We start from the raw sequence: 22539 nt of genomic DNA on the forward strand, positions 1-22539 counted from the left end.
ACTGGAACAGGCTGCCCAGAGAGGTTGTGGAGTCTCCCTCTCTGGAGACACTCAAAACCCACCTGGACACATTCCTGTGTCACCTGCCCTAGGTGACCCTGCCTTGGCAGGGGGTTGGACTGGATGATCTCCAGAGGTTCCTTTTAACCCTGACAATTCTGTGATTCTATGACATAAGAATGCTCCTGTATATATGACTGTAGTGAAGCAGGCACAATTGTTGTGCCTTGATGTGTAGTTCAAAGCTCATGTAACTAAAAGACAAAGCACTAAAACATCTTCAGGAACATGAGCAATTTTATTGTTGTCAGAAATGTAAGTTTTGGGGTATTTTTCTCAATTAGTAACTGTTAGTAGCTAAAATTATTCTGTTTGCTTTAGTTTCACTAGCCAAACCTTTTTTCTTGCATCTCTCTTACTACTGTGGGGATTTTGAGTGCCTTATTGAATTTTAAACTCCTGTGATGAATGAAATACAGAATCAGACTGTTCAGTTCTGTAGAAGTTAATGGCTGCTGCTGTTATTGCATCAATTAAAAAGAACAAGAAGGAAAGAAGTAGGTTTTGGAACAGTCTGCTTTATGGTAGTTCACACAGCCAAACAGAAATCTGAGAACAAGACCTGAAGGAAAACAAAGAGCTTTACAGTATTTTTTTTTTCTTTTCAGGGAAACACACAGAAGCTAATTTTAGCTTCTTGATCAAATTGACCCAGTCTTTAACCCTGGCAAACGTTACCACAACACACTTCCAATAGACAATAGTTTGCATACCAGCATCACACTGGAAACAGATGTGCGTGCAGGACTGGCTCTTTCTGAGAGACTCTCTGTGAATTCCACTAGGGTAAAAGTCTGAAAGTGCTTTCTTCCTAACTGGGTTATAAACTGGGTCTTCTTTCAAACTTGGACTGGGATCTCTTCAGAGTCACTTGCACTCTTTAAAATCTTATTATGTCACAGCTATGTTTTGAACAGGCTTTCAAAATATTATTCACTTTGAGAAACGTTGCTTGGCATGAAGCCTGATTATTTTCTTGGGGGGGAGAAATTGTTAACAGCTGAGCTATTCATGGGCAATGGTTGTGTAGTTTGTATATCAAAATGTTTGGAATGCGAACAATTACCTCTTTTAGTTTCTCACAAAGTCTCTTAGAGTCTATAAAGTCTGATTTTTGTTGATTTTTTTCAAAAATATGCTGATCTTTTCCTGCTGCATCTGTTCCATATTCACCCTTCTCTCCTGCCTGCTGCCCTATCCATTTTCCTGGTTTGATCATCAAGTTTTCCCTACTACTGTTACTGTTACTAAGGTCATCACCATCATCTCTGATCCACTGCATTATGATTACTTGTAAAGTTTGGCTCTAGCAGGGACAACGTAATATTACTGATCACCTAGAACAAACATGCATTTTTGAAAAATAACACTATATTTTGAAAGACCCTTCTCATTCAGATTTTTTATTTTTCTAAAAATTGCAGAATCTTTTATTTTCAAAGTATTCAGTCTGGATCTTTCCTTCATAACCTGAATAATCTTTCAAATCTCAGAGACAGAAAGCTAAGAGCTTTTCTTTTTCTTTGCCTTTTTTTTTTTTTTTCAGATGGTAGAGGAATAAATTACTTTGAAGAATGTTAAGATAACACATGCGATCTCATTTTGCATTATATCTGATGGGCCACATCCTGAACATGCAGATAACTTTGTTCAGATCACTGTTCTAGTCAGTCAGCCTAATTTATTATTTATTTCACAGTAGTATTTGGGACCTATTCCTGGAACAGAATTCCATGACTTGCACTGCTCAACTAAGTACAAAATAACAAAACACTCAAGAAAGTTTTCAAGCACAGAATAGAAACACAAGTAGATGCAGACAAATAATAAATGAAGGAGACAAGAACAGAGTTGCAGCTTCAGGGCAATCACCAAAAGTATTTGTAACAAGCCTGCAAAGAAGGTGTTTTCCTAGATGGTCACAAAATGCTCTCTTCATTCACTGTGATCAAAGTGGGGAAAAAAGAAAAGTTCTCACGCAGTTTGATCTGAACATACTTTCTTTTTCCACTCTTTGTTGGTAAAATGGAAAACAAGATTCTTGCATTTTTATTTGTGCTAACCTGGTTCGTGTCTCTGTCTGCACTCAAGCATGTAATTTAAATTTTAAGTCACTTTTTCTTTCTGGCACTGTTGCATTTTGTGTAGAACAGTTACATGCTAGCATATGTGCATGAAGTATTTTTTTTTTTCAGAGCCAGTATTATCTACTACAGTTGTTAATGACCTGTATGGTAGCACTATGCCTGCTCTCTGGCACATAAAGGGAGGCTCTTAATTCCACCTTAAGTTTTGTTAATATCAACAGAATAGCAAAAAATGTGTTTCAAGTTTAACTATTCATTCAATACGTTGTGCAAATAGGTTTTGATGAATTAAAGCTTCATGTAGGTGTTATGCAGGGGATATTTGCTAGAAGCAACTGATTAAGCTCTAGCTTGGGTCTTGATGGTGTGGCTCCTAACCAATAAAGCTGCACACGTTACAGTAGTGGGACTGGAAGTAGTACTATAGCTATGTAAATATACTTTTCAATGTGAACACTTACTAGGACTAATTCTAAGCCTTTCAAAGCCAGGATTTTGGGGAAAGCAAGACAACCCAAAATAATTTGATAATCAGTTGCTAATGTGCTCTGATGCTGACTCTCATATGTTAATTTTGTCTGCTAGTCACTATGAAATTGTCCTTCTCTGTGTTTGGAGATTAATTTGTCATAAAACACAGGGAAAAAGTAGCACTGAATATATTAAACATATTAAACACTATTCCACTATTAAACATAAAATTGATCTAGCAATGCCATGATTAAGAACTAGAAATGTATACAAACTTCAGAGGATATCACATTCAGGAAAGCTGTGTAGGGCAGTCATTTAATTTAGGAAACCCAGGGGAACTGGCAGCATTAAAATGTTACATCTTGACAAATTAATTATGTTATTTCCAAATATGTCTTAGTTTCTCTCTCAGGTAAAGAGTGGCTGTATCTGATTGTTAAATTTTATCAGAAGTTTGGTTCTGTTGGAAGGTATTTGTTTAGCTTTAAGGGAAAGAATGCTTGCTAGTCATTTAGTCATCCCCTGTCCTCCCTGTCCTCCCAGCATTTTTTAAAAGGTCAGTGAGGCTTGCATCACAGAATTGGCATGTTAGTCTTGTTTTACATCTGGAATGCATGATACCAACATTTGTACTCTTAAGGGTACACTGGTTAACACAAAGGTGAATTCTGCCTTGGAGACAAATCTCTGAGAAGTGTTTGGTACTCTGCCTTCCAGCTTTACCACAAACATGACTTTAAACTCCCTTGGTTGTGCCTCCTCTAGATTCTGGTGTATGTGTTGGCCAAGGGTTTGTCAGCATTATTCTAAACAACTTCAAGCATGTCTACCTCATACAACCATCTCACATAGACATAAACATGCTGTAAAACTTTGGAAGCACCCACCAGATGGTAAGGCCATTCTCTTCAGACACAGTAAGATGGCACAGCTGAGTATTAGGGCCGTTCAGATGTGCCTATTGGGGCTGTTGGTGAATTTTGGCTTGTAAAATCTTTATTCGTAATGAGGCAGAAGAAGTCACACAGTCATTCTACAAATAAAATGTCTGTAACAAACCTTCATTTGTAATTATAATTTTATTTCTTTTTTAGATATTGTTTACATTGCTAGTGCTAGAGAAACCTGTAACTTATCTCTGAAACACAAAGCTTCTTGAAGTCTTCAGGCAATATGCGTGGAACATCATTCAAATGCATTTATTTTGTGTGAAACTTAAAAGGGTATATCTCTTGAAATATTTTGTTGATTTAAATTTGGAAATTAAACAAGAAAAATAGTTGTTTCAAGTCCATTAGAATCAGTGATTTGTTTTCTATCCCTGGAAGGCCCACTTGCAGCTTTACTCAAAAGATTTGAGTAACAAGTCATCATCCTAGGGAGGAGAGTTTTCCTTTAGTCAAGCTGTGTTGTGCATTTTGTGATGAGAGAGAAGAAAACAAGTCTCTGAGGAAAGTTATCTTTGTTCAAGGTATTACACATTGCAAAGAGGCAGATTTTTTTCCAAACCCTCTCTATCTGAAGAAGTCCAGACCTAGCTGAACTAAGCAGTGAGGTGTATTCCAGATGACTGATTTAGGGGACCTCTTTGGATCCTGTAACTAATTTAATTATAACTATTCATATTGTCACTACTACTTGTCAGGAAGACATTAAAAGGACTGTGTGGCTAATGAACTTCTACCTTGTAATTGTCCCAGGAGCAGAGTAACTCCTGCAAGAAATAGCTGCTGTAATTGTTTTGTCTACAAATAGCCTGTGCTTTCTGTAGCCCAGGCTGTCCTTGTGACTGCATCACTGAACCTTCAGACTTTCTTATGATGGTCAGCCTGGTCATCTGGTTTTGAAGACATGGCTGGATTAGAGGTAGATACCCCGAAGATACCCAGCTTCTGTGTTTGCAGTGGTGTGGATCAGGGCAAATGTTTCTAATTTTGTGCAATGAAGTTTACTCATTTCTCATGAGGTAGCCTACTCCTTTCCTATTTACAAAAACATCTGTGCTTGCACTTAACTGCACATTTGAAGACTTTCTTGAATCAGAGCCAGGGCAGGTCATGCTGGAACAGTTTTCTCACATGAGCTATACAAATTTATTTTTTTCTCCATTAATTGCAGCTTCTCACTACTGCTCTGAAATTCACAGTACAATTTGTATTAGTAAGGGTCTGGGAATAGCACTGAATAGTTACATTTCTGGGTTCAGATAAGAAGATCTACTCCAGCTTGTCAAGTAAGTTACAGGAAATAAAAAAAACCAAACCACCAATTGAATAAAGGTTGTTACAGCCATGCATAGTGCTGATTTTCCAGTATTAATATAATGGTTTTTTATTAAAAGTTTTCCCATTAGAATGCCAATGTAACTTATATTTTATGAATTGAATACTTGCCTGGATTAATTTAAAAAATTGTTTCTGTGTTAATATGTGAAACTGAGTTGAGTTTTATGTGCTAAAGAAAAGCAATCAAATTTACTCTTTTTATCTTTTTATCCATATAAGGAAGAGGAAAACCTTCCAAGAACAAGAATAATTTTTCTAGTTATTATTACATGTCAAATATAAAGAAAACCCCAGGCTTTCTGGCCATTTTACCTCATGAAAAAGGCAGACAAGCAAAGCATTCTTCTCTTTTTGTTTTTTTCTCTGAGAGGAAAACATGGCAACTGTTGAACTTAAGGATACTCTGTCTGATCCTTCAGACAGTGAATTCAAAGGATATTGTGACTCATGTGACATTATTTCTGAGCATAAAATTACTCACATATGAAAGTAATGGAATGTGTTTGAAGTTATGGGCCAGCATTTTGGTCACTCAGCAGGTGGTTAACTTGTAACCTGGAAAAATTCTGTTGTTGGTGGATGTTATGAGGAGAATAATTATAAAAGATAGCAGAAAGGTGTGCCCATCTAATGAATCGGCCAGCGATTTACCAGTGGTGTGCATGGGGACGGGTGCTGCACATAACCAAACAGTGCAAGATAATTTAATGCCAGAAGTGAGGCAAGGGCTTTGTTTCATGGTGTACCTTGATCTGAGAGCAGCCCTGTCAACTTAATGGGACCATTTGCCGTGTTTAAGTCCTGCTTAAGTAAGACCCTGGCACTGCATGCACATTTAATGTCTCTTTTGTAAATACCACCCCAAGGGAGTTGTGAGGGGATTTCTTCTCCTTTTGAATGATCAAGGCTTGTTGCAGATGAAATCATTCGCATCGATTTCAGCTGGAAGCTTAAGCAAGTCTGTCATTTTGCAATACATGTGAATCTCTCTGGTCTGAATTCTCTGCTATGCTCCAGTGACAGAAGGGGCTGATGGTAGCCCCTTCCTCCTGCTCTCTCTGGCCTCCCACCTCAAATTCTGATGAAATCAGAGAAGCAGAAGCAACCTGAATTTACACCACTGGTGTCATGTCTGTGGTGAAACACTCAGAAGTGCAGAGTCATATGGAAAGGAGTGCTGATGCAGCACAGCTCATCATGCCTGTGCTTCTCTCCTCTGGCCCCTGCACCAGCTGTTTCATTTTGGTCCTTGCTTTAGGCACGTGGTGAATGAACTCATATTTTAGAAACAATTTAAGTAGAAGCAGATTTGGGCATAAATCTTCTCTTGAAATATTTGCTTTAATATCAGCCCAATTTCTGCCGAGTGATGAATATTAGAGTTCTACTAAATGTACATGCAAACAGCTTGACTACAAGCATAGACATTCCCACATCTCCGTTTCAAGCTGTGGGGAAGTATCTCCAAAGCAGCCACACTCATTTGTTATTCTAAGATTTCATTCCATAACACACCTTTTAGGAATTTGGATTCTAGGAGTTTGGCTCCATTGCTTCTGTGCCTCTTTCCAACCTGGGAGATTTTCTGCCAAAGCATTTTTGGAAAAAGAAGTCTGGGCGAAAAAAATGCATTCTGACAGCAGTATAAGGTGTAGTGTGAGTAGTGGCCAATTAACCATGTATAACTGTAGCCCTTAAAATTAGCTGCTCATCTTCTGACTCCCTTATGACTTCTCATGTTGGTAGGGATGACTAGGGGACCATATAATGCAATGCCAGCGGCCAAGCTATACTTACACCCCTGCAGCCCTTGGAGGACCGTATCAGTGCTGAGCTGATGCTGTTCCAGCTGGTGTTCAGCAAAGCATTTAAGCCCAAGAATATTTTGCTGAGTTCAAGGGACCTATATTAGACTTTTAAAGAGAAGTGCAAGCAGAAATGCTTTGCTAGGTCTGGCCCTAAATGGGTGGAGGGGGAATATGTAGCCAAATAGGTTTAAAGCTCCTCAGCTCACAAGACCACAATGATCTTTTTTAAAATAGTATAAGACCTAGTATAAATTTAGAAAAAGACTCCTTGAGTCAGCCATTGGAGCTTCCCACCCTCAGCACAGACAGCTGTGTTTGATTGATAGGTGCACCTCCCTTCCATGTATGTGTGATGAGGGTGTGAGATTTTCCCAGTTATTCTTGCTCTTAGGTTGAAGCAGATGTGCTGCCTTGCTCCCTTCAAAGAGAAAAATGTTCATTTATTTGGCCTGAAAAAATTCAATTGCTGGGACAACAGGTCCTCTAATTCTTTTTGCAATTTATCATCTGTCTGTTCCTCCGGCTGCACAGCCCTTGGTCCGCAGAGGGAAAGTGATGACAAGGCCAGCTGGCAGCAAGCACTGATTGCAGTTTAACCCAGGTGGCCACAGTGCTTAATGGACAACTCAGCCCGCAAAATGCATTGCTGGTGGTGAGGACTTCTAATTTTCATTTTTGCCTGCGCAGTCGGTTCTGGAATTCAGCTAATTGTCTGGTTAATGTACCGTCTTCTGCTCTGTTGTAAGACCCTTTGCCAAAACGTGAGTTAACATGAAGAAGAGGAATTGTGTGGCGCCAAAGCTTTTGGCTCCTGGTATGAAAACTGTGACAAGCAGCCATTAGCTGAAGTTGGATACAACTCCCTCCCTGCTGAACAGCAAATTAGGCCGTGAGTCTAAAGGAACATGTGGGGAAGCATCCTCTCAAAGGGGTACATGTCTCAGAGATTTTTCCTTCAGTGTTCTTACAGATACACAGGCTTCCTTTTCCTGGCTACTAGTAAATGTCTTCTGATAGCTAGAAGAAATGTGAGCCAACAGTTGGTGGATTTTTTTTTTTTTACTTTGTTTTCTATTCCCTTCTACAAGATCCAGAAACTAAAGTTTTGAAAGTAGAAGAAAAAAGGGAAATGGAAGTTACGTGTTTTACTTTCCTTCAGATTTTTCACTGTTACAAAAAAAAATTACGAACTGAAAAGTAGTTCTTGCACAGAGATAAAATCTTGGTCTTTGGCCTTCTCAAACTCTAGTAAGAGTTTGTTTAGATAAACTGATTGACAGGGTGAATTTTGCATTCGGTGCTTCTGGCCTATATCTTGTGACTGCTCCAATGCAGGTTGATCTGAGGACCCATGGGGATTCCTGTTGTGAGCACTCCTCCCTTCCAAATGTCTTCAGAAGGGGACCATCATTGCTTTTTAAAATAAAACAGAAGCAGCTCTGCAAAGAACTCATCATTTTTGCCCTGAAATTACAATAACCAGCATTGCTACACTAAGAGAAAAAAAAATGCATTTTTAAAAACTTCTCTTAAGACACTTGCAGTACTTCCAAACCAGTTGTAATGAGAAATATTCCAGCATGTTTCTAAACCTGAAAATCAAGCTGGGCAATGGGAGATGGAGGATCTATTGTCTGAAATAGGATGCTGTAGGTGTTTCATCCTTAGAAACTTGGTCATAATTCTCTGCACAAGAACTTTCTCAAAGGGGCAGACATATGTGAGAAAGATAAAATGGACAGGAGAAGAAATTGCATGTTGAGAGTAGATGTAGATTATTCAATAAAAGAGAGGACAGAAATGGTTTGAAGAACAAAATTAACATTTTCTCCTCACTGGATACCCTCCTTTTTACCAGAAAGCCAGTACATACCTTTGTGCTATGTCTGCCTGATGTTGTCATGTACACAGAGACTAACTTCATTCATAGACAGCTGAATCCTCAGAGGAAAGTTTTAAAGCAATGATGTCTAGACCACTGATATGACTCATGAATGCACAGCCCATAACCAATTCCACCCTGTCTTTTTGGGTCTGCAAACTGCCTGAAGCCACAGCTCAAAAAGGCATGTGTGTATGTGTCTGTTTCATTTGAGATACTGTTGATTTTGTAATCAACCCTTCCTTGCTTTATTACCAATCATGTTAGATGGTGGGAGATGGTTAATGAGAGCTTAGGCTACAAGGAAAGTGAATGAAGGAGCAGGAATATAAAAAGGGTGAGAAGCCTTAAGTGAATCAAAAGGGAAGGTGGAGAAGTGGAGTAACAGAAGAGGGGAGGAAGACCTTAGGAGCAGTCATGAAAGTAGACTCCTGTGCTACTCACTTACATATACTTGATTTTTAAAATATTTTTTAAAATTGCCATGTTGACAGAAAGACTTCTGGTCTAGACTATTCCCTAGCATTATAAAAAAGTAAATCCTTCAGAAAGTACTTGATGAAAAAATAATTGTCAGTGATGTCCTTAACAGGACAATCAGCAAGCTAGCAATCCTCCAAAGGAGTAGTAGGACTGAGCTAAGCATTTGAGCTTACGTCAGAGCACGATGTGGCTTCTGCCATAGCTGGAGAGAAAAGGAGTGAGCTCATAAAAACAGCATGCATTTGCATACAAGGGAAACCAAGCCACCAAACTGACTGGTGGAACAGCCAGGCCATACTCCCAAGGGAACAGCAGCTTAACCAACAGATGTTTGCTCAAATAGCAAACATGTGGAATCTTCCGGTGATGGATTTATTCAAATCCAGGTGGCCAGGAGCCAGGAATATGAAAAAGAAGCAGGGTAAAAGTTATATTTATAGCTCTTTACTGGCCCAGAAGATTACACTTTTCATGAATGAAAGAGACGTCAGTTAACAAGTTCTACAAGGCCCTGATTTTTTGAGGTCTTAGAGGGACAGGACCCAATTCATTCGAACATGGAAAAAAGAAAATTAGCTGACGAAGAGGTTGCAAAATTCTTCCCTTGGAAATACCCTTACTGCTGCCCTTGATTCAGTTGGGATTCATGGCATGTGTGTGAGCATAGGAAATGTCCCAGCTCACACCAGATATTTTTCCAGGTTTTTGTTTTGTTTTGTTTTCCTTAGAATAAATCTGCCATACATTCCACATGATTTCCTTTGTCAGGTACCTTGGACTTTCTAGGCTTCTACAGAAAACCACTGCAGCTCTTAGGGAATTCAAATGCTTCAAATGTTTTCAGATGACACAAATCTAGTTTCCCTGTTGCATGTGTATGAACAAGAATGATGGTTGGTATTTTGCTGAGCTTTTTCATAAACTGTTGTCTTTTCTTTTTTATGTTGAGGTAGTACTTTGGGACCTGTATCCCAGCCCTGGATCTTGGATGTCTGGGCATTGCATGTGTACAACAGCAGGATAGTCTCTTCTCAGTTTAGATCTAAGAGACAACAGATGGAGACAGCCAACAAAGTATAATATAAGACGAACTAGACTGCTCAAATAGAAAAAGACTGAATAAATCTCATTTTCAGTTGGAAGTTCCACAAAGCAAATTTATAAGCAACAAAAATCTTGAGAAAGACTCCCATTTATTCTACCATAAAGCCAGTTTGTTTTAACTTAAAGAGCACAGAAAAATGGTCACTGGTGGAGTGTTCAGAGAGTTTTAATGGTGGCCTTCAGGGTCAGGCAAAAGCCGTATTTTCCAAGCAAACCAGCTTCTCCTTTTCAGACAGACCAGTTACAGCACTGAATTAACTTGTGTCTTTCATCTGTTTGATGTATCTCTCTGTTGTCTCTTGGCTGAGATTGCAAGGTCCCAGAGGAAGAAGCTGTGCTTTCAGTTGTGTGTTTGCACAGTGCTAAAAGCAGATTGGGATTCCTTTGTGTTAGGCACTACGCAAATATGTAGGAAGAGAGTAGACTCTGCCCCAAAGGACTGTCAGTCTGTTATAGACAGGCCAGATAAAAGATGAAAGAAAGAATGGTTGGAGAGGTACCAAAGGTCAAATCATGGCAGAGCTACACATAGAACAGTCTTCTGACATTCAGCCTGTTGTTCTGCCACTGGACTATTCTGCTGCTGCAACTGCACTGGCAACGTGTTTCCTGGGCCTTGTTCATTTGTCTTTTTTTTTCAAATTGAATCATTTGGCTTCATAAAATCTATAGCTTCTCCCTAAAAACTGTCTTGTTTTATTCTCATTCTACTACAGCTGTAATGATCTAAGTTGGTGAAGTCTTTTATTTCGAATGAGATTGTCAAAATATCTTCCAATTTTCCACCATGGTTTTTGTCCAAAAGAATTGCCAGATTTCATAGTGGAGAGATGCTTATTAGATACTGTCCAAGCAGTGAAATACATATATCAAGATGTTCAGGTTTACATTTATTGAATAGCACAGAGGACGTGGAGCATTTTGAACAGAAAATTCCAATTTCAGCCCTAGCCAAGGGAGTTTTAATACTCTACATGTAGAGAAGGAAAAACCTTTCTTTTGCAAGTCTCTCTGAGAAACATGTGAGACAATGGAGTTGCTACTCTGGGAAGCTTTGCATTTCAGTAATTCAATTTAATATCCAGTAAGAACCATATACACAAACCTCGGTGCTTGGCTTGGGTGCCTCGATGTTACGGTGAGATCTGTCCCTGTTGAACCCCACAGACATGTCCCTTATGGATGCCCCTCCTGACTTTGACCTCTGTTAAGGCGTGAGAAAATGAGCACAGGCTCAGGATTTCATCCAGGGACCTGAGACAATTGTAGCCTGTGAAAAGCACCCAGAATTTTGCAAGATTGCAAGAAATGCCGTGCGGTATTCTCTGGATATTATTGTCACTCAGGGAGACTGAGATGTGCACTGAAACAAAAGCTTCTCTGCCTGATTTCCAAATGCTAAAAGGAAATACTGAGATGAGTCCTGTAAGCCTGTGTTGGGAAGTTTCAAAGTATTTCTTCATATGTTGATTAAGTATGTAAATGCATAATAATAAAATCATTGTTATGTGTGTCTTTAAAAAAAATTAGATCTTATATTTAAAAAGAAACAAGAAATGTCTTTAATTTTCTGGGAACATTGTCCAGTGAAACAACTGTCTTCCCTATGGGCCAGTAAAATTATTGTAGAGCTGCCAAAACTCATCTTGGAAAGTAAATAGAAAATCCTGCAATTTTGTCTCATGTAAGTGAGATGGCCATTGCACAAAGCTTCTCCAGGTTTAATTAATCTTACTTTGGACATTAAAGTTTACTTGGAGCAGTAATTAATTTTAATTTTAAGACTTTTGTATACTACCAGACACAACTAACTTACCTATCTTCAGCAGAGAGGTCTGTTGGTGTTTTTTCCATCAGTGTAAACCTCTTTTTGCTGCAGTTAATCCTTATCCGTCTGTCTTTATGATTTCAGTATTGTTTCATGTAGTCCTACACTTTGCCCGAACTCTTAATTTACACATTTGGTTTGGCTGAGTCCCTTCCACCCTGCCTACAGATTTATCCCATGTCATCTCCTCATAGCAATTTATAACCTCTATAAAATGTCATGTAGAGTTGCTTTTTATATGTTTCTGAGTAATGGTTAGAGAGAATTGCATAGGGAATCAAAAATCTAATGAGCTGTACATTATTTTACTATTTATAACCAGAGAGCAATCACTGACAATATTTGGCAATTTTACAGCTAAGAGCCCGGACTATTGTGCTTTTGAATGTAATTTATTAAGCAAATAAAACTCTTATTGGTAGCGGGTCCTGTTAAACCTGTGGCACCACATGAGTTCCAGGCACATACAGCTGTGGAAGTTTCGTAGTACCTGCATACATCTTGCATGTCTGGACACTAATATTTTACACTTACTTCATAGTTTTATTTATTCAGTTGCTTTTATGCACTCGATTGAGCTGTTACCAGCCATTTATGGTAGAAACCTTGGGTGGGGAAGGAGGGGGCAGGGTGAGAAATAAAATGCATTTATTCTGGGAAGATTTAAGTCCTCATTTTATGAGGCATGGTTTTTAGTAGGTCTAGGCAGTGTAGAAAATGGCTTACAGTGTAGACAATATTAGTGGCTTACACCAGCATAAAAAAATCTTGGAAAATAACATTGAGAGGGGAAAAAAATTACTAGTGCAAAATCACCCTGCGATAAGCAAGAATGAATTCAGCACTGTTCCTGAACAATCTTCCTGATTGTGGAAGTTTAATTCCTTTCTCACCTTGACTACATTCTCATAATGGAGTTGATTGACTCACTAGAAGGAAGTCTTGCAACACTATAGGGAATTAATATCATCTCATTGCATGAGTTCATAGTTGTATGTGTAGGTAAATAAGTTTGGCTTCATTTCTTTCATCACAGTGATTTGTATCTAGCAGGAAAGACTTTTCTGTTGGCTGGGGTTTTTTTTGTTTGTTTGTTTTGTTTTGGTTGGTTGGTGTTTTTTTTTTTATAATGCCTAAATGATTGTGGTTCTTGTTGCCCTCATGACTCATATGGATATAAATCAGGATCATTTCCCCTTCAATTAGTGAGATTATACCAATATAAAACATTTATATCCAAAGCCCCCTGCATCATCTGTGTTAAATAGGAGTGAGACCAAAAGCTGCTCAGTTATTCATGTGGCTAACACGTTTGTCACTTGATTAGATCTTGCTATTTGCATAATGCCGTTAAATGAATTAAAACAACAAGGTGTTGTGCTACTGGCATAAACATTTGCTTTGGGAGATAAAGGGAGTTATTAAAAACCTTATCTCTTCAACATCTGTGTTAACTGATGGCAATTTAACAGAAGTGAGGAAACAAGAAGATAGTGGCTATTGAAATGGTAGGGTATGTGTTTGCATGTGTTTGCACTGGTTTGTGCTACTGACTTCTCTTTGTATGGATTGCTTTTCTGTTCTTAAGTGGGCAATTCTGTGTGTGTGAGAAATAGCAGAGGAACTAGATGTCTTACTATTTCTATGGGTTGATTTTGTGGGTGGGTTTCTTGTGGGTTGTTTTTTGGGTTTTTTGGTCACCCAGAGTTGCAGGTTGTTTGGTTGCTTCTCCACATTCTGCAGCCAGATATGGGAAACACCTTCTGTTGTCATGGCTGTTGTTATTATTTTAAGCAATATTTTCCTCAAGATGCAGTTTTGTCCTGAGGTGGTCCAGGCTCTGGGAGCACAGCTCATAGAATCATACAATCAAAGAATCACACAATCATGGAAAGCCTTGGGTAAGAAGGGACCTTAAAAATCCTCTGGATCCAATTCTGCTGCCATGGGTAGGGAACCTTCCACTAGACCAGGTTGCTCAGAGCCTCATCCAGCAGGGCCTTCAGCCCTTTCAAGGATAGGGCACCATACCAATGCATATGGGTCTTAGAAAACAGGCAGCACTCAGAATGTGTCTCCTTGCTGCCATCAAATACGGTGTGTCCTGTCATACAGCATGGGTTTGCAGTGCTGTTCTACCTTGTCACATGGCAGATTTAGCTTTTTAAATAATCTCTTCCCCCCACACACACACCTTTTTTTTTTCCTTCCCAGAGTCAAAAAGGAAGGCATGCCTTAGGCTGATTCAGAAGGCACCAGTGGGTTGAAAAGTCTGTGAGAATGAGCAAACCTTCTTCCTGCATTAGTATTAACCAGGATATCCTGTTCCTTGATCATTGCCTCAAGGATGAGGGAATTCTTATATACAGTATACCTTGGTTTGCGGCTGAGAAAAGAAGAGACTTCATCCATTTTAGGAATCTTGAAAGGGGGGTGGCCATGGCAGGGGGGAGGAAAAGTTAATAGGAAACAGATTTAGAAAAATATTGTTTCTGTTCTTCTGGGTGAATAAATCAGTGACTGAAGCAGCTTGATAGCTGTAACCATAACCTACTACACTGCACAGAAATAAATATTCCCTTTAGGTCACTATCTACATACCGTATCATATCTGTGCGCTTGGCAACAAGTTCCTGCCATGTGCAGTAAACACTTGTGAGAGAGCAGACAGAGGAAGGTAGAGCTGAGTTTTTTAACCAAAAATTATTGGAAAAATGTCATGGATATTAGTAACGCATCACTTAGATTTCACTACACCGTGTTTATGTCCTGTTGCATTGGTTATGATTTGATTGCCTAAGCAAACGTACAATTAAACCATACCTGAAAGATCAGGTAGTTGTGCTCTCCTCAATAACACAAGCAATTTCATACTGGACCATTTCTCAGTTGCATTTGTTTCTAAAAACAGTATAAACAGCAGGAGAAAATAGTTGATGCAACATCCTCTGCGTTGCTTGTCTGAATTAAGTTTGGTTTTCTACACACAAAGTGTGGAAACTCACATCTTGGAGAAATACCTTCAAGTTCATTTAAAAACAAAGCTGGCAAAGATCTGTAGATTATTTTTTAATTTAAATTACTAGTTCCTGCTTATTTTCAGTATTGCCCTATAAACCAACATATCTCTGCTTCGCATTTCACACCTCACAACACGCTCCATTAACGTCTTCCCCTGCCTCCCCAGGCCCGTGTTCCTAAGGTGCCGCAGCAAATGGAGCACTGAAGAACTTTGTTAACTTCTCCTTTTCATTCAGATTTACTGACGCAAGCGTGTTACAGAGGGGGAGTGTTGGCCATCGCCTTTACAGAGTTTCTCTAATTATTGAACTAGGACCTCTAGGGTCCAGTAAAGCTTTGCACTGTTAGTTAATAATAAAGTAACTGAACTACTCCTTTTCTATTTTCTTTTTTTTTTTTTTTTTCCCCTTTTTTCTTTTGACTTCTTTGGTAACTTCTGGCCTTTCTAAAGGGAGCCCCCACCTACTGCAGTAAATTGTAGCTGTAGCCCTGATAATACAGTACTTTGACAATAAGGTCTCAAGGGGTGCTTACTGAAAGAGATTAAACTGTAATTAAACTGCCCTATGAGTAAGAAGGAAAAAGGAAAAAAAAGATTTGTGGTTTTCATAAAGCAGAAAAAATACATTCACTAGTGTTTACAGCTCAGAGACTTTTTTTTCCCCTCCATCTTGACTACAAAACAATCTTATTTTTAGCTGGACAGGGTTTTGCAGTAGTGCTATATCAATCCCACAATCCTGTTCTTTGAAATAATTGCACTGAGTTAGTCCCCAGTCAGCACTAACTGACTGAAAAGCAGGAAAGAAACATTTAACACACATGCATAGAAGTGGATGAAATTTACCATCAAAGTATGAATTTATGTAAGCAGTCTGCAGTTCTATGTGTATACGTGTATATATATATATATATATATATATATAATGGGACCTTAATTGAACATGCAGGTATATAATATCCTTTTGTTTAGGCTCAAAATTTTGTTGGTGGGGTTGGGGCTCTTTTTTTTTTTTTTTTTTTTTTTTTTGTCCACTTATCAGCTCAGCTATTAAATGTTGTGGCTTTCTAGCTATCAGTCTCTGATCAGCACAGTTAGTGCATTTTACCTTCCAAGGAAGTGCACTCTGAGCCAGCTGGAGCACGAAAAATGTAGGAGCTGGAGAAAGTCATAATTGAAACAGGCGACTGCTCCAGTACAGACAGGAAATAAAAGGAAGACGGGGCCCTTCAATGTATTAAATTAGATGTTTCAAATTCAGACAGTATCAGGAAAAAGAAGACTTATGTTAGAAAAAAAAAGGTAACAGTAAGTTCATTCAGCTGAACACCCAGCCCTCCCTTCTTCCCCCTCTTAACATGTGTTTTGGCTGGAATCTTACTCTGATGCACTAAAGGGTAGAAACTACACAGGCCCCTCTGGTTGCCAAACAGCAGAGTAGCAGGTCCTGTACTGTTATGCTGACCATATTTTTTCTCCCTTTAGACAGTCACTGGGTATTCTTTTCCTGTCAATTAAGCATGAAATTATGTGGGGCTGAGGAAACAAGATTTCAGCTGCTCAGTAGGTAGAAAGAAAAGTATGTTGTACCTACAGCAAAAACATAAATTGTTTGCATTTCCTGCATGCTAGTTGGAGATATTTCACGTAGAGACGTGAAACTATACATAGTGTGTGCTTGTGTACATAAATTATGTGTACATTTCCATGCAAACTAATTTCTTCTTGCCATACAGCCACCTAGTGCTGCTGATTTGCATGGTTTTATCCTGCTTGATGTTTTCTCCTTAGTCAGATGTATAATGCATGAGGACAAAGCATGAAGATTTTTATTAGTTCAGAGTTTAAAATGACCCTGCTCTTCATGAGTAGCTATAGGTGAGCTCTTATGGATCGTTCCAAACAAGTGCCACTGAAAACCCTATGTTATGCTACTCAATTATTCAGTCAGTGAATCTGCAGCATGTATTTTATGTTTGGATTTGGTTTTTAGTTCTTTTTGCTTTGCAACTTAATAGCAAAGTACAATATCTAGTATTTGTATTCTTTCATCTTTGCCTCCAAAATGACCTCAGGGAAATTATTTAACATTAGAGCTGATCAAGGCTTTTATAAATTCAAAATATAATTTTCATTCTAATGAAAAACATTTTTCAGTCAGTAATTGAAAATATTATTTTTTTCCCCAACCACTGAAATGTGTATATTGTGATTTAAGAAGCACAGCACACACACAGATAGGCCAGAATTTGTAAAAGTCTGACCTATTGGATACATTTTGGGGTATACCTTGAAACCTACTAAACTTGGCACTTTAAGAAAAAATAAGTCTTTGGCTCAGAACAATTAGAGTTTACAAAGTGTATAAATTACAGCAGGAATGCCTCTAATCACTCATTTACCTTCTAAAATGCCTCAAGGGTTTTGGATTAGAAGAGAACCATTACAAAGATTACAATGAAATATCTTAGTAGCAAATGGATATAGGGAAGAGTATGTTTTTCTGTTGGTAATTTTTTTCATGTCATAAGAAAAGGTTTTGAGGCATATGGTATGTAAACAGAAAGCTGTTGTGACAACAGGAGTTTTCAAAAGTGAAACCTGGTAAGGAAGCTGGAGGAGTAAAAAAATAGATGAATCATGAGACGAAGAAAATTCCTTAGCTGTCTTAAAACCTTAGCAGGTTTTGATTGTCTCAAAAATTCTAGAGGTGTTCAAGAGTAGATTTTACATATTATCTTCATTTGAGCTGTTTAGGTTGTCCCCCTGCTTTTAAAAAAAAAGGTCATTCCTTTTTTCTGGCTTTTGCCATCTTATGTGCATGGTAGCCTTTTGATATGCACACAAGGGCTAATTAGATCCCAGAATAATCAGCTGACAAGGAGGTAAATCTTGGTAGAATGATGTTTTGCATCCTTCTGTCTGGTCAGTGGAGGAGGTGTTGCAACTGTTTTGGCTAGAGGAAGTTATTTGAAATGAGGGATCAGCTGGTTAAGCAAAGGTACGTGTATATGCAAAAGTCTGTGACTGTTTTCTGGATTCCTGGAGTACTGTCATTCTTTCTCAGTTTCTTTGTAAGCTTTTCAATTTTTTTAAAGACAGCACTGCAGTATCATTTTTGTGAAGGAATCTCTCATGGCAACTGCCTTTGTGTTTTGTGCAAAAAGCAAGAAGGACTCAGGTGAGTAGCACAAAGGAGAGCAACTTAGAACTAGAACTAGAACTAGATGTTGCCTCTTGGGCTTAGAAGTTCTGGAAAGTTGCCCAGACATGGAAGGAAACCAGAACATTTGGCTGAATTCTTCCAGATGAAGTATGGGGGGGGGAAAAAAACCCTCAAAGTTAGGCTCTTCTTGATGAAATCTGTGGGTTGCAGGGGTTTGATGGGTGATTAGCTTCAGTAGTATCAGGTATTTGGTTGTGGATTTGGTCAGCTTTTTCCTATTTATGAGATAGATGGGAGGTAAAAAAAGTGTATATTTTCTTCCTGCAGCTCAATTTTAAGTAGTTGTTCTTGTAAAATTATAAAATGCAAGAGACTTCTGTATTACATGGGTTCATATCTGGCAAACCCATTTTTCCTCTTGCAAGTGATGGACATCACATCAACTTGCTTTTGCTGTTAAAATTAATTTCACAAAGCATCCTCAAAATTTGGCTTGAAAACATGTGACTGTGTTAAAAGAAGTATTTTTAAAGTAGGCAATTCAGAAAATATCTCAAATGATTCAGCTCACATTGGACTCTTTGCAGGAAAAGATGTATTGTGTTGTGCCTAGGGCAAGGTATGCTTCTGGGAAATTATTAGAGCAAAATCTGTGAATGAATGACATGCGGGGTTTTTTTAATATTCTGAGCAAAATGGTACTGTGGAGTGAGAGCTGTGCTTATGTAGTGTGAAATGTAGAGGTCATATTCAGTTCTCCACCTGGCCACAGAGATCTGTGTTTCTCCAGGCCCCAGCTTGGGTCTCTGAAAAGGGAGTGCTCCGTTCTAATGGCAGCCTTCTCCAGACTGTCCCCACAAAGCCAAGCCAAGGCTGGGATTTCCAAAGACTTAGGGAATGTTTGTAGCTTTGTGTGGGAGTAACTAAGCTTTGAGGAAACAAAATGTGCCTCTTAGGCAGCATGGGTTTCAGGCACAAAGTATTTCCTTGAAGAGGCAGACCTTCAATAGCTACGGCCACAAAAGGCCTGTGTAGGTGTGAGAGCGAGGAATCAATACAACTTTTTCACCTTGGGTTTTTTAATCATGCTGTGGGATAGTGGCATTTGGGTATTCTGCCAAACAAACCATTTGCATGTGTAGTTGCAACGTACACTGAGGCTGGGGCAGTTTTCAAGTCATGCTGTCAGTGGTAGGTCTAGACTTGAATTCAGAACTGCTTCCAAACCAGGGTGCTGTGGCACTCCAGGAGTGAGAAGCTGGTGGGGCAGCACAGGAAATGCAAGCAAACCAGCCCGTTCAAAGCAGTGCTGGGCTGCTGTTTCCATCTGGGACTGGAGATCGCTCATTTGGAGAAATCCTCCGTCTCATCACTTACTGACAGATGAGAGGTGTGACCTTCTGTGTTGCTGACAGATGACTGACTGCAGGGGGATGATAAGACCTTGTAATCAACGTGAGTGCTTTGATGAGATGTGCAGCCACAGTCCACCAAGAAGAAAAGGGTCTGAGTTTAGCTCCAAAGCTTCTCTGCTCAAAGAATTGGAGGATTTGTGACATTCTCTCTCTGTCCAATATTCCTGCATTACCACTGAAAAAAACCCAGGACAAAAAGTTAAGCTCAGTCTGGTTGCAATGTTTGATTAATCTGATGAGGGTGTTCTTGAAAACGAGCTTTTTTCCCCCCATTGTTTTGATTTAATTGAAATTCAGGATTCTAAACTTTAAAAAAATAGCAAAAGAATGGTGCGTTCTTTTCTGTCAGGGGTAAGGCATGTTTGTGCCTCATGGGCTTACGTCACTTTGAATAATTTATTTTTGCCATAGTCAGCCTAAATGGTTTCTGCCTGATTAACAGAAACCAGAATTTGGGCCCACAGCTTGCACAAACGTTTGTGCAATTTTTTTAATAGCTTCTTATTCGCCTACAGCGGAAGAATGAATCAAGAATTAATTAGCACATCAGAAGATTCTCACCTCAGCTTCCTGTCTTTCTTTTGTATTTCACTATTTCCCTACCTTTTAAATTGGTGTTCCTAGGCATGTAACAATATGCAGCTCTGGACTGCAGAGGCTGATAGAAATATTCCTTCATTTGCTTTTCCTGTCTTGCACTTTATGTTCAGCTTGTGGGTTTGGTGCCAAACTGCCAGCAGTTGCCTGGCTTTGAGAAGAAACAGCAGCCACATGCTTTTCTTGTGGCTTTTACCTGAAGTCATCATTTCAGCTAAGTCTGCAAAAAGATACGTGGATCTCTGCAGACATTTTGGCAAACTTGGCTTGAGATTCATATTTTTAATGAAGCTGAAATCCATAGGATATTTGGGAGTTCACTGCAAAAGTTCCTCACAGCTCTGTGGGCATATTGGCTGCAGCAGGTGCCAGCTGGATTGCCTGTTCTCCAGCCTCCTTTTCACAGGCACTTAGAAAGCCAGTTTGGGGAGATGTTCAACAGCACATGTAGGAGCCAGGTGCTGGTGGTAGTCAGTGAAAACCAGGCACCTGCTCATCCCTTTACCTTAGAAAACTTCCCTCATAAATTTTGAGTCATGGCGAAATCTTGTAAAGAAGAGCTATTAAATCGAGCGAGCTTGGATGGAAAAAAAAACAAAACCAAGAAGCACCCGTGACTGGTTAGAGTGAAAACATGTTCTCCTGTCTGAGCTTGCTGACACAAGGAAAAACTGTTTGTGGAAAGCACCAGTCTTGGATATAGAGTGCATTACCAGAACATACCACAGCATTCAGCTGCTCTGTGGTAAATGCCTCTGTGTAGGGGTTTTTTATTGTGATAACTGCAACACCGTGTTTTCTGTGTGGTTTTTTGTGTGTGCTGTTGCCAGGGTGCCGCTGGGAGGTCACAGAGCCACGCCCTTATTTGTGCTGGGGTGATTTCTTCCAGCATCTGTGTCCCTATATATTAAGAACATTGCCAGTCTGAGTGCATGGTGTCTTAGGTGTCTTGTGTGCATCTGTGGCCAGTTGTGTCCTTCAAGAAACACGACCTGTGGTAGCTGAGTCTTGCGTTCAGTTAGGTGCCATCTTCTGTAGCAACTGATCTTCTGGTGCCCATTTCCTCTTAATCAGCACACCAACTCTGGCTCAGGGGAACAGCATTCCTAGAGTTGTTGGTTCTGGTTGGGTTTTTTTTTTGATTTTTTGTTTTTTGTTTCTGGGGTTTTTTGGTTATTTTTTTCAGTGATGTGCAAACAGCGTTTTTTGAGCGCTCACGATCTGATGACTTTTTGTAAAATGTCAGGCAGGTTTTGTTTCTGCAGCTGTATTTGGAGTCGTGTGTGACCTCCCATGTTTTATGTTCTCCTGTTCATCTTCCCCATGCATCTGAGAGGTCCCCTCATTTCTCTTTTCTGACCATAACATGCCCTCTGACATCAATTTTGCCCTCTTAAACCTGTCTGTGCCCATTTAAGGCATAGTTGCATTTCAGCAGTGCTTTGTGTGGCCCCAAATCCTTCATTACATGTTCTTGTGTACAAACCTTTCCTGGGATGAAAATTATCACCTTTTTTTTCAATATATTGGTCTATTAATATCAATAGTTTATCTGAAAAATGAGGAGGAGAAAAGGGTCTGTGTCAGACTCTGCCTTCTCAAGGTAAGTAAAAAGCACTAAGGAGCTGCTAGCTGATGCCAACTGATTTGACCTTTTCAAAGTTAATTTTCTTTTATAGCTATTTCATAGTCAAAGCAAGGCATCTTATTTAAAAATATTTTTTTTAAAAAATATGTATAAAGGAATAGAGCTCTTCCCTACTTAAAATCATTACTCCTCTCCTCCTGGGCCAGACTGATTCTTCAGTATCTGGTTACAGTCTGCTTAAACTCAGCAGCGCTTAAATCAAAGTGATATTTAGATTCTACGAGCCAGAGTCTCCTTTCAGGCCAATAAACATCTAAAGTAACCACAGATTTACACCTAGGTAAACCCATGACTTCTAGGGGGCTATTTTGGACTTGCACCACTCTAAGTGTGAAAAGAATGTGGCAATAAATGATGACAATAAAAATGCTTTATTAAGCTGTTGTGAGTGCACTAAAGTCATAATAAGCACATCTATTTACATTAGCATCCATTAAAATGTAGCACATGCATTAACTAATAAAAAATAAAGTTTAATGTGGATGCCAGGCTGTGACACTGTTGAACTCTTGAATTTTATCAGCTCTGTGAAGCAGGTCCCATTTAACAGAGCTCTGCCTCTCATGTTTTGGTAGTAAGCAGGAACTAATGGGTTATCTCTCCTATTTTCCTGTTCTAAGCCTACTAAGAAATGTACAGGGTGTGCAAAGGCCACAATAGCAAGACCCACAGTCTTGCTA

The 22539-nt window shown here is 39.2% G+C and overlaps 1 protein-coding gene and 1 long non-coding RNA gene across 10 annotated transcripts in view; both read left to right on the forward strand.

The window, feature by feature from the left end:
* Nucleotides 1-22539, forward strand: part of GMDS (GDP-mannose 4,6-dehydratase) — a 409807-nt gene that overhangs the window by 266372 nt on the left and 120896 nt on the right. The gene's annotated exons all lie outside the window — the stretch shown is intronic.
* Nucleotides 235-4885, forward strand: LOC147655677 (uncharacterized). The gene is made up of 2 exons (XR_015289961.1): nucleotides 235-315; nucleotides 669-4885. It is a non-coding gene; the product is annotated as an uncharacterized LOC147655677 (long non-coding RNA).

The sequence above is a fragment of the Cyanistes caeruleus genome, chromosome 1, assembly GCF_971803275.1.
Source record: "Cyanistes caeruleus chromosome 1, bCyaCae1.hap1.1, whole genome shotgun sequence".
Classification (NCBI taxonomy): Eukaryota; Metazoa; Chordata; class Aves; order Passeriformes; family Paridae; genus Cyanistes; species Cyanistes caeruleus.